We start from the raw sequence: 9,497 nt of genomic DNA on the forward strand, positions 1-9,497 counted from the left end.
TCCCTGTACAGGGTTCTGCCGCTGGGGAGAGAGACCAACTGTCTCCTCTCCCAGAAAGGGATTCGGCCGCTGGGGAGAGATATCAATACCTGTCAGGATTTCACCTTTTCTATTCTCCACCCATTTCCTCTATAAATCCTGTCACTCAAGTTCAGACAGGTGCTTAGTATTTTGGTAAATCAACCTGTTTGTCTCTCTGCACAGTTTGCTGACTACAAGCCCTTGCGCATTAAGCATTTCTCTGAGAGCCAGCATTTACAAGAGTATTCATACTCAAATCCTCTATCAGCTTCTACAGTTCATCTGAGGTGTGGAAAATAACCTAACCGGACTTTTCTCTGAAGCCTGTACTAACGGATTACAAATAAAGAGCACCGCTTACCTCAAATTCCTCAGAAAACAGTGAAGCTGTTTAACCACGGACCTCTCAGGGTAACACACCGCTAAACTTCTAACTGCTAGTTTTGCCATTCAGCTTTACGCTGTCACTAGCATTGATAAAACCGGATCCCTCACACGCCGGTTCACGGCATAATTCCACGCCCCCCTGTGACGTAACAGGTATCGGGCATAGCGGATACACTCGCTCTGAGCTACCGCAGCTTGCACATTCACAGTGCATTATACAGAGAACTTTAAACTTTGCTTTATTCAAAATTAGGAGAGGACTCCTGTGTTTATTTGTTATAACTCTGCAGTGGTTATCACGCTCCTGTGACGCAACAGGAAGATAGAGTTTTCAGTGACAGTTAGTTTAGTTATAGGATAGTTTAAGTTAGGGTATTTAAGCATCCTATGCTTATATTCTCTCAGTTTAATTTTACTGCTACAACTTTTCCTTTTGCTTGATCTTTAGCTTTGGAATAGCAGGAAATTACCAAAGTAAGTCACAAATAATTTACTGCTGTTACTTTTCCCTTAGTTACAGCTAAAATAATCTGTGATACAAACTATCACTTTGTTCGGCAACTGAGATTCCCTTACAAGTAAAATAAATCCATTAAGAGGTTTCCATATCTTACAATACCCGTCTCTCCCTGCAAGGGCTTCTCTGTAAGGGGAGGGAGGACGACTACCTCCGCTCCCGAAGGATGAATCTGCCACTGGGGAAAGAGATCGACTGTCTCCTCTCCCAGGAAGGGGTTCTGTGTATGGGGAGGGAGGACGACTACCTCCGCTCCCAGGGGATGGCTCTGCTGCTGGGGAGAGAGACCGACTGTCTCCTCTCACGGGAAGGGGTTCTGCTGCTGGGGAGAGTTCTCTGTAAGGGGAGGGAGGACAACTACCTCCACTCCCAGGGGATGGCTCGGCCGCTGGGGAGAGAGACCGATTGTCTCCTCTCCCGGCTCCTGGCTCTGCCGCTGGGGAGAGAGATCGACTGTCTCCTCTACCAGGAAGGGGTTCTGCTTAAGGGGAGGGAGGACGACTACCTCTGCTCCCAGGGGATGGATCTGCCGCTGGGGAGAGAGACCGATTGTCTCCTCTCCCAGGAAGGGGTTCTGTTTACGGGGAGGGAGGACGACTACCTCCACTCCCAGGGGATGGTTCTGTCGCTGGGGAGAGAGACCAACATCCATCTCTCGATACAAGGGGTTCTCTGTAAGGGAAGGGAGGACGCCTACCTCCTCTCCCTGGTTTCCTGGGGCTGTTACAGGTGCTGGGCAGAGGCCGGCGGCTCTCTGCCCTGTTGCCAGTGCTTCTGCTGGGGTGGCTCCTTTGTCCAGGTCTATAAGCTCGGGCCCAGGCTGCTGATCTGTATCTAGCAGCTCGTTGTCGCTTATGCTCTGTTGCCACTCATCTGAGGCAACCTCCATGATTCCCAGAGTGCTGCACCACAGCTCCGTGCAGACTCTGTGGCATGCTGCAGAGTCTAGCAGCCTCTTGTATGCATTTTCCAGTCCCCATTCTTGGACAATAAGCTATACCATATCGGATACCATATCGGATACCATATCGGATACCAGCCAGGGTACCCCCGAGAGATCCAACAGCTGCTCTTGGGAGTGGCCAATGTTCATTACTCTCAGTTCCGCCCCGCTCCCAAATTCTGGGTCTTCTGTCAACTTTTCCAATAGTAACTCAGGGCCGCCGAAGCCAAAGCCCTCTGTGGGGGAGCAATCCTCCAGCCATGGCCGTACTTGCATAGCGAGCCATCGGAGGTCCCGATAGCCGTCCTCCACTCACATCTCTGCCCAAACCAGTCGATCTAGTTCCGATAGCCATTCCTCCATGGGCTGCTCTCCTAGGAAAAGCACTCGCAAATCCCACCGGACCCAGTACCTCTCATCATCTGTGGGGAGGACCTTTCCATCACAGTCCTTTTCTTGTTGAATCCTCTCCTTCCATAGTTGCTGGCGGACAATGCTCCTGCAGCTCAGCTGGTCCAGTTCAGAACCAGGACCATCCAGCTGGGTCAGTGCCTCCTGTACTCTCCTTAGGTACTCGGCTTCCATAGTTACCAGCTACTGTGGCCCTTCTCTGTCAGCAGGAATCATGTGGAAGAAGCAGATCCCACCGCTGCCAGCCAATGTGACAGCTACCCCGGCTACCCCGACTGGGTAGCTCCGCCAAACGGGTCCTGCTTCCTCCCTGTCAACTGCAGCTATGTAGCTGGCAAGTGGCCACAGCCTGTAGCCACCCCTGATGCCCGACAGCACCAGTTTTCAGAGTCCCACCCTGTGGCAGACTCCAGCTACCCAGACTGGGTAGCTCTACCTGAGGGTCCTTCCTCTGCCTGGAACAGGCTGCTATGTAGCCCAGGAAAGTGATTTTAGCTGAAGCCCACCCAAATAACTAGACAGACAAAAGGTATTTGAAAAAACATAATTTATGCTTACCTGATAAATTCCTTTCTCCTGTAGTGTGGTCAGTCCACGGGTCATCATTACTTCTGGGATATTAACTCCTCCCCAACAGGAAGTGCAAGAGGATCACCCAAGCAGAGCTGCTATATAGCTCCTCCCCTCTACGTCACACCCAGTCATTCGACCAAGAACCAACGAGAAAGGAGAAACTAAAGGGTGCAGTGGTGACTGGAGTATAATTTAAAAATTTAGACCTGCCATAAAAAACAGGGCGGGCCGTGGACTGACCACACTACAGGAGAAAGGAATTTATCAGGTAAGCATAAATTATGTTTTCTCCTGTTAAGTGTGGTCAGTCCACGGGTCATCATTACTTCTGGGATACCAATACCAAAGCTAAAGTACACGGATGACGGGAGGGACAGGCAGGATCTTTATACGGAAGGAACCACTGCCTGAAGAACCTTTCTCCCAAAAACAGCCTCCGAAGAAGCAAAAGTGTCAAATTTGTAAAATTTGGAAAAAGTATGAAGAGAAGACCAAGTTGCAGCCTTGCAAATCTGTTCAACAGAGGCCTCATTCTTAAAGGCCCAAGTGGAAGCCACAGCTCTAGTAGAATGAGCTGTAATTCTTTCAGGAGGCTGCTGTCCAGCAGTCTCATAAGCTAAACGTATTATGCTACGAAGCCAAAAAGAGAGAGAGGTAGCAGAAGCTTTTTGACCTCTCCTCTGTCCAGAATAAACGACAAACAGGGAAGAAGTTTGCCGAAAATCTTTAGTTGCCTGTAAATAAAATTTCAGTGCACGGACTACATCTAAATTGTGTAGAAGTCGTTCCTTCTTTGAAGAAGGATTAGGACACAATGATGGAACAACAATCTCTTGATTGATATTCCTGTTAGTGACCACCTTAGGTAAGAACCCAGGTTTAGTACGCAGAACTACCTTATCTGAATGAAAAATCAGATAAGGAGAATCACAATGTAAGGCCGATAACTCAGAGACTCTTCGAGCCGAGGAAATAGCCATTAAAAACAGAACTTTCCAAGATAACATTTTTATATCAATGGAATGAAGGGGTTCAAACGGAACACCCTGTAAAACGTTAAGAACTAGGTTTAAACTCCATGGCGGAGCAACAGTTTTAAACACAGGCTTAATCCTGGCCAAAGCCTGACAAAAAGCCTGAACGTCTGGAACTTCTGACAGACGTTTGTGTAACAGAACGGACAGAGCTGAGATCTGTCCCTTTAAGGAACTAGCGGATAAACCCTTTTCTAAACCTTCTTGTAGAAAAGACAATATCCTAGGAATCCTAACCTTACTCCAAGAGTAACCTTTGGATTCGCACCAATATAGGTATTTACGCCATATTTTATGGTAAATCTTTCTGGTAACAGGCTTCCTAGCCTGTATTAAGGTATCAATTACTGACTCAGAAAATCCACGTTTTGATAAAATCAAGCGTTCAATTTCCAGGCAGTCAGCTTCAGAGAAATTAGATTTTGATGTTTGAAGGGACCCTGAATCAGAAGGTCCTGTCTCAGAGGCAGAGACCAAGGTGGACAGGATGACATGTCCACTAGATCTGCATACCAGGTCCTGCGTGGCCACGCAGGCGCTATTAGAATCACTGATGCTCTCTCCTGTTTGATCCTGGCAATCAATCGAGGAAGCATCGGAAAGGGTGGAAACACATAAGCCCTCCCGAAGGTCCAAGGTGCTGTCAAAGCATCTACCAGGGCCGCTCCCGGATCCCTGGATCTGGACCCGTAACAAGGAACCTTGGCGTTCTGTCGAGACGCTATGAGATCTATTTCTGGTTTGCCCCAACGTCGAAGTATTTGGGCAAAGACCTCCGGATGAAGTTCCCACTCCCCCGGATGAAAAGTCTGACGACTTAGGAAATCCGCCTCCCAGTTCTCCACTCCCGGGATGTGGATTGCTGATAGGTGGCAAGAGTGAGACTCTGCCCAGAGAATTATCTTTGATACTTCCATCATCGCTAGGGAGCTTCTTGTCCCTCCTTGATGGTTGATGTAGGCTACAGTCGTGATGTTGTCCGACTGAAACCTGATGAACCTCTGAGTTGTTAACTGAGGCCAAGCCAGAAGGGCATTGAGAACTGCTCTCAATTCCAGAATGTTTATTGGAAGGAGACTCTCCTCCTGAGTCCATGATCCCTGAGCCTTCAGGGAATTCCAGACAGCGCCCCAACCTAGAAGGCTGGCGTCTGTTGTTACGATTGTCCAGTCTGGCCTGCTGAAGGGCATCCCCCTGGACAGGTGTGGCCGAGAAAGCCACCATAGAAGAGAATTTCTGGTCTCTTGATCCAGATTCAGAGTAGGGGACAAATCTGAGTAATCCCCATTCCACTGACTTAGCATGCACAATTGCAGCGGTCTGAGATGCAGGCGTGCAAAGGGTACTATGTCCATTGCCGCTACCATTAAGCCGATTACCTCCATGCATTGAGCCACTGACGGGTGTTGAATGGAATGAAGGACACGGCAAGCATTTTGAATCTTTGTTAACCTGTCTTCTGTCAGGTAAATCTTCATTTCTACAGAATCTATAAGAGTCCCCAAGAAGGGAACTCTTGTGAGTGGAAAGAGAGAACTCTTCTCTTCGTTCACCTTCCACCCATGCGACCTTAGAAATGCCAGTACTAACTCTGTATGAGACTTGGCAGTTTGAAAGCTTGACGCTTGTATCAGAATGTCGTCTAGGTACGGAGCCACTGAAATTCCTCGTGGTCTTAGTACCGCTAGAAGAGAGCCCAGAACCTTTGTGAAGATTCTTGGAGCCGTAGCCAATCCGAAAGGAAGAGCTGCAAACTGGTAATGCCTGTCTAGGAAGGCAAATCTTAGATACCGGTAATGATCTTTGTGAATCGGTATGTGAAGGTAGGCATCCTTTAAATCCACTGTGGTCATGTATTGACCCTTTTGGATCATGGGTAAGATTGTCCGAATAGTTTCCATTTTGAACGATGGAACTCTTAGGAATTTGTTTAGGATCTTTAAATCCAAGATTGGTCTGAAGGTTCCTTCTTTCTTGGGAACCACAAACAGATTTGAGTAAAACCCCAGTCCGTGCTCCGACCGCGGAACCGGATGGATCACTCCCATTAGTAAAAGATCTTGTACACAGCGTAGAAACGCCTCTTTCTTTATTTGGTTTGTTGACAACCTTGAAAGATGAAATCTCCCTTTTGGGGGAGAGGATTTGAAGTCCAGAAGATATCCCTGAGATATGATCTCTAACGCCCAGGGATCCTGGACATCTCTTGCCCAAGCCTGGGCGAAGAGAGAAAGTCTGCCCCCCACTAGACCCGTTCCCGGATCGGGGGCCCTCAATTCATGCTGTCTTAGTGGCAGCAGCAGGTTTTCTGGCCTGCTTGCCCTTATTCCAGGACTGGTTAGGCTTCCAGCCTTGTCTGTAGCGAGCAACAGCTCCTTCCTGTTTTGGTGCAGAGGAGGTTGATGCTGCTCCTGCCTTGAAGTTACGAAAGGCACGAAAAACATAATTTATGCTTACCTGATAAATTCCTTTCTTCTGTAGTGTGATCAGTCCACGGGTCATCATTACTTCTGGGATATTACTCCTCCCCAACAGGAAGTGCAAGAGGATTCACCCAGCAGAGCTGCATATAGCTCCTCCCCTCTACGTCACTCCCAGTCATTCGACCAAGGACCAACGAGAAAGGAAAAGCCAAGGGTGAAATGGTGACTGGAGTATAAATTAAAAAATATTTACCTGCCTTAAAAACAGGGCGGGCCGTGGACTGATCACACTACAGAAGAAAGGAATTTATCAGGTAAGCATAAATTATGTTTTCTTCTGTTAAGTGTGATCAGTCTACGGGTCATCATTACTTCTGGGATACCAATACCAAAGCAAAAGTACACGGATGACGGGAGGGATAGGCAGGCTCTTTATACAGAAGGAACCACTGCCTGAAGAACCTTTCTCCCAAAAATAGCCTCCGATGAAGCAAAAGTGTCAAATTTGTAAAATTTGGAAAAAGTATGAAGCGAAGACCAAGTTGCAGCCTTGCAAATCTGTTCAACAGAGGCCTCATTCTTGAAGGCCCAAGTGGAAGCCACAGCTCTAGTAGAATGAGCTGTAATTCTTTCAGGAGGCTGCTGTCCAGCAGTCTCATAAGCTAAACGAATTATGCTACGAAGCCAAAAAGAAAGAGAGGTAGCGGAAGCTTTTTGACCTCTCCTCTGCCCAGAGTAAATGACAAACAGAGAAGACGTTTGTCGAAATTCCTTAGTTGCCTGTAAGTAAAATTTTAGAGCACGGACTACATCCAGGTTGTGCAGTAGACGTTCCTTCTTTGAAGAAGGATTTGGGCATAAAGAAGGAACAACAATCTCTTGATTGATATTCCTGTTAGTAACTACCTTAGGTAAGAACCCAGGTTTAGTACGCAGGACTACCTTATCCGAATGAAAAATCAAATAAGGAGAATCACAATGTAAGGCTGATAATTCAGAGACTCTTCGAGCCGAGGAAATAGCCATTAAAAATAGAACTTTCCAAGATAACAACTTTATATCAATGGAATGAAGGGGTTCAAACGGAACGCCCTGTAAAACATTAAGAACAAGGTTTAAACTCCATGGTGGAGCAACAGTTTTAAACACAGGCTTAATTCTGGCCAAAGCCTGACAAAAAGCCTGGACGTCAGGAACTTCTGACAGACGTTTGTGTAACAGAATGGACAGAGCTGAGATCTGTCCCTTTAATGAACTAGCAGATAAACCCTTTTCTAAACCTTCTTGTAGAAAAGACAATATCCTAGGAATCCTAACCTTACTCCAAGAGTAACCTTTGGATTCACACCAATATAGGTATTTACGCCATATCTTATGGTAAATCTTTCTGGTAACAGGTTTCCTAGCCTGTATTAAGGTATCAATAACTGACTCAGAAAATCCACGTCTTGATAAAATCAAGCGTTCAATTTCCAAGCAGTCAGCTTCAGAGAAGTTAGATTTTGATGTTTGAAGGGACCCTGTATCAGAAGGTCCTGTTTCAGAGGTAGAGACCAAGGTGGACAGGATGACATGTCCACCAGGTCTGCATACCAAGTCCTGCGTGGCCACGCAGGTGCTATTAGAATCACTGATGCTCTCTCTTGTTTGATTCTGGCAATCAATCGAGGAAGCAACGGGAAGGGTGGAAACACGTAAGCCATCCTGAAGTCCCAAGGTGCTGTCAGAGCATCTATCAGGACTGCTCCTGGATCTGGACCCGTAACGAGGAAGCTTGGCGTTCTGTCGAGACGCCATGAGATCTATCTCTGGTTTGCCCCAACGTCGAAGTATTTGGGCAAAGACCTCCGGATGAAGTTCCCACTCCCCCGGATGAAAAGTCTGACAACTTAAGAAATCCGCCTCCCAGTTCTCCACTCCCGGGATGTGGATTGCTGACAGGTGGCAAGAGTGAGACTCTGCCCAGCAAATTATCTTTGATACTTCCATCATAGCTAGGGAGATTCTTGTCCCTCCCTGATGGTTGATGTAAGCTACAGTCGTGATGTTGTCCGACTGAAACCTGATGAACCCCCGAGTTGTCAACTGGGGCCAAGCCAGGAGGGCATTGAGAACTGCTCTCAATTCCAGAATGTTTATTGGCAGGAGACTCTCCTCCTGACTCCATTGTCCCTGAGCCTTCAGAGAATTCCAGATGGCACCCCAACCTAGAAGGCTGGCGTCTGTTGTTACAATTGTCCAGTCTGGTCTGCTGAATGGCATCCCCCTGGACAGATGTGGCCGAGAAAGCCACCATAGAAGAGAATTTCTGGTCTCTTGATCCAGATTCAGAGAAGGGGATAAGTCTGAGTAATCCCCATTCCACTGACTTAGCATGCACAGTTGCAGTGGTCTGAGGTGTAAGCGTGCAAAGGGTACTATGTCCATTGCCGCTACCATTAAGCCGATTACCTCCATGCATTGAGCCACTGACGGGTGTTGAATGGAATGAAGGGTGCGGCAAGCACTTTGAAGTCTTGTTAGCCTGTCCTCTGTCAGGTAAATCTTCATTTCTACAGAATCTATCAGAGTCCCCAGGAAGGGAACTCTTGTGAGTGGAACGAGTGAACTTTTCTTTTCGTTCACCTTCCATCCATGTGACCTTAGAAATGCCAGCACTAACTCTGTATGAGACTTGGCAGTTTGAAAGCTTGAAGCTTGTATCAGAATGTCGTCTAGGTATGGAGCTACCGAGATTCCCCGCGGTCTTAGTACCGCCAGAAGAGCACCCAGAACCTTTGTGAAGATTCTTGGAGCTGTAGCCAATCCGAATGGAAGAGCCACAAACTGGTAATGCCTGTCTAGGAAGGCAAACCTTAGGTACCGATAATGATCTTTGTGAATCGGTATGTGAAGGTAAGCATCTTTTAAATCTACAGTGGTCATGTATTGACCCTCTTGGATCATAGGTAAAATTGTCCGAATAGTCTCCATCTTGAACGATGGAACTCTTAGGAATTTGTTTAGGATCTTTAAGTCCAGGATTGGTCTGAAAGTTCCCTCTTTTTTGGGAACCACAAACAGATTTGAGTAAAACCCCTGTCCCTGTTCCGATCGTGGAACTGGATGGATTACTCCCATTAACAAGAGCTCTTGTACGCAGCGTAGAAACGCCTCTTTCTTTGTCTGGATTGTTGACAATCTTGACA

The sequence above is a fragment of the Bombina bombina genome, chromosome 3, assembly GCF_027579735.1.
Source record: "Bombina bombina isolate aBomBom1 chromosome 3, aBomBom1.pri, whole genome shotgun sequence".
Taxonomy (NCBI): Eukaryota; Metazoa; Chordata; class Amphibia; order Anura; family Bombinatoridae; genus Bombina; species Bombina bombina.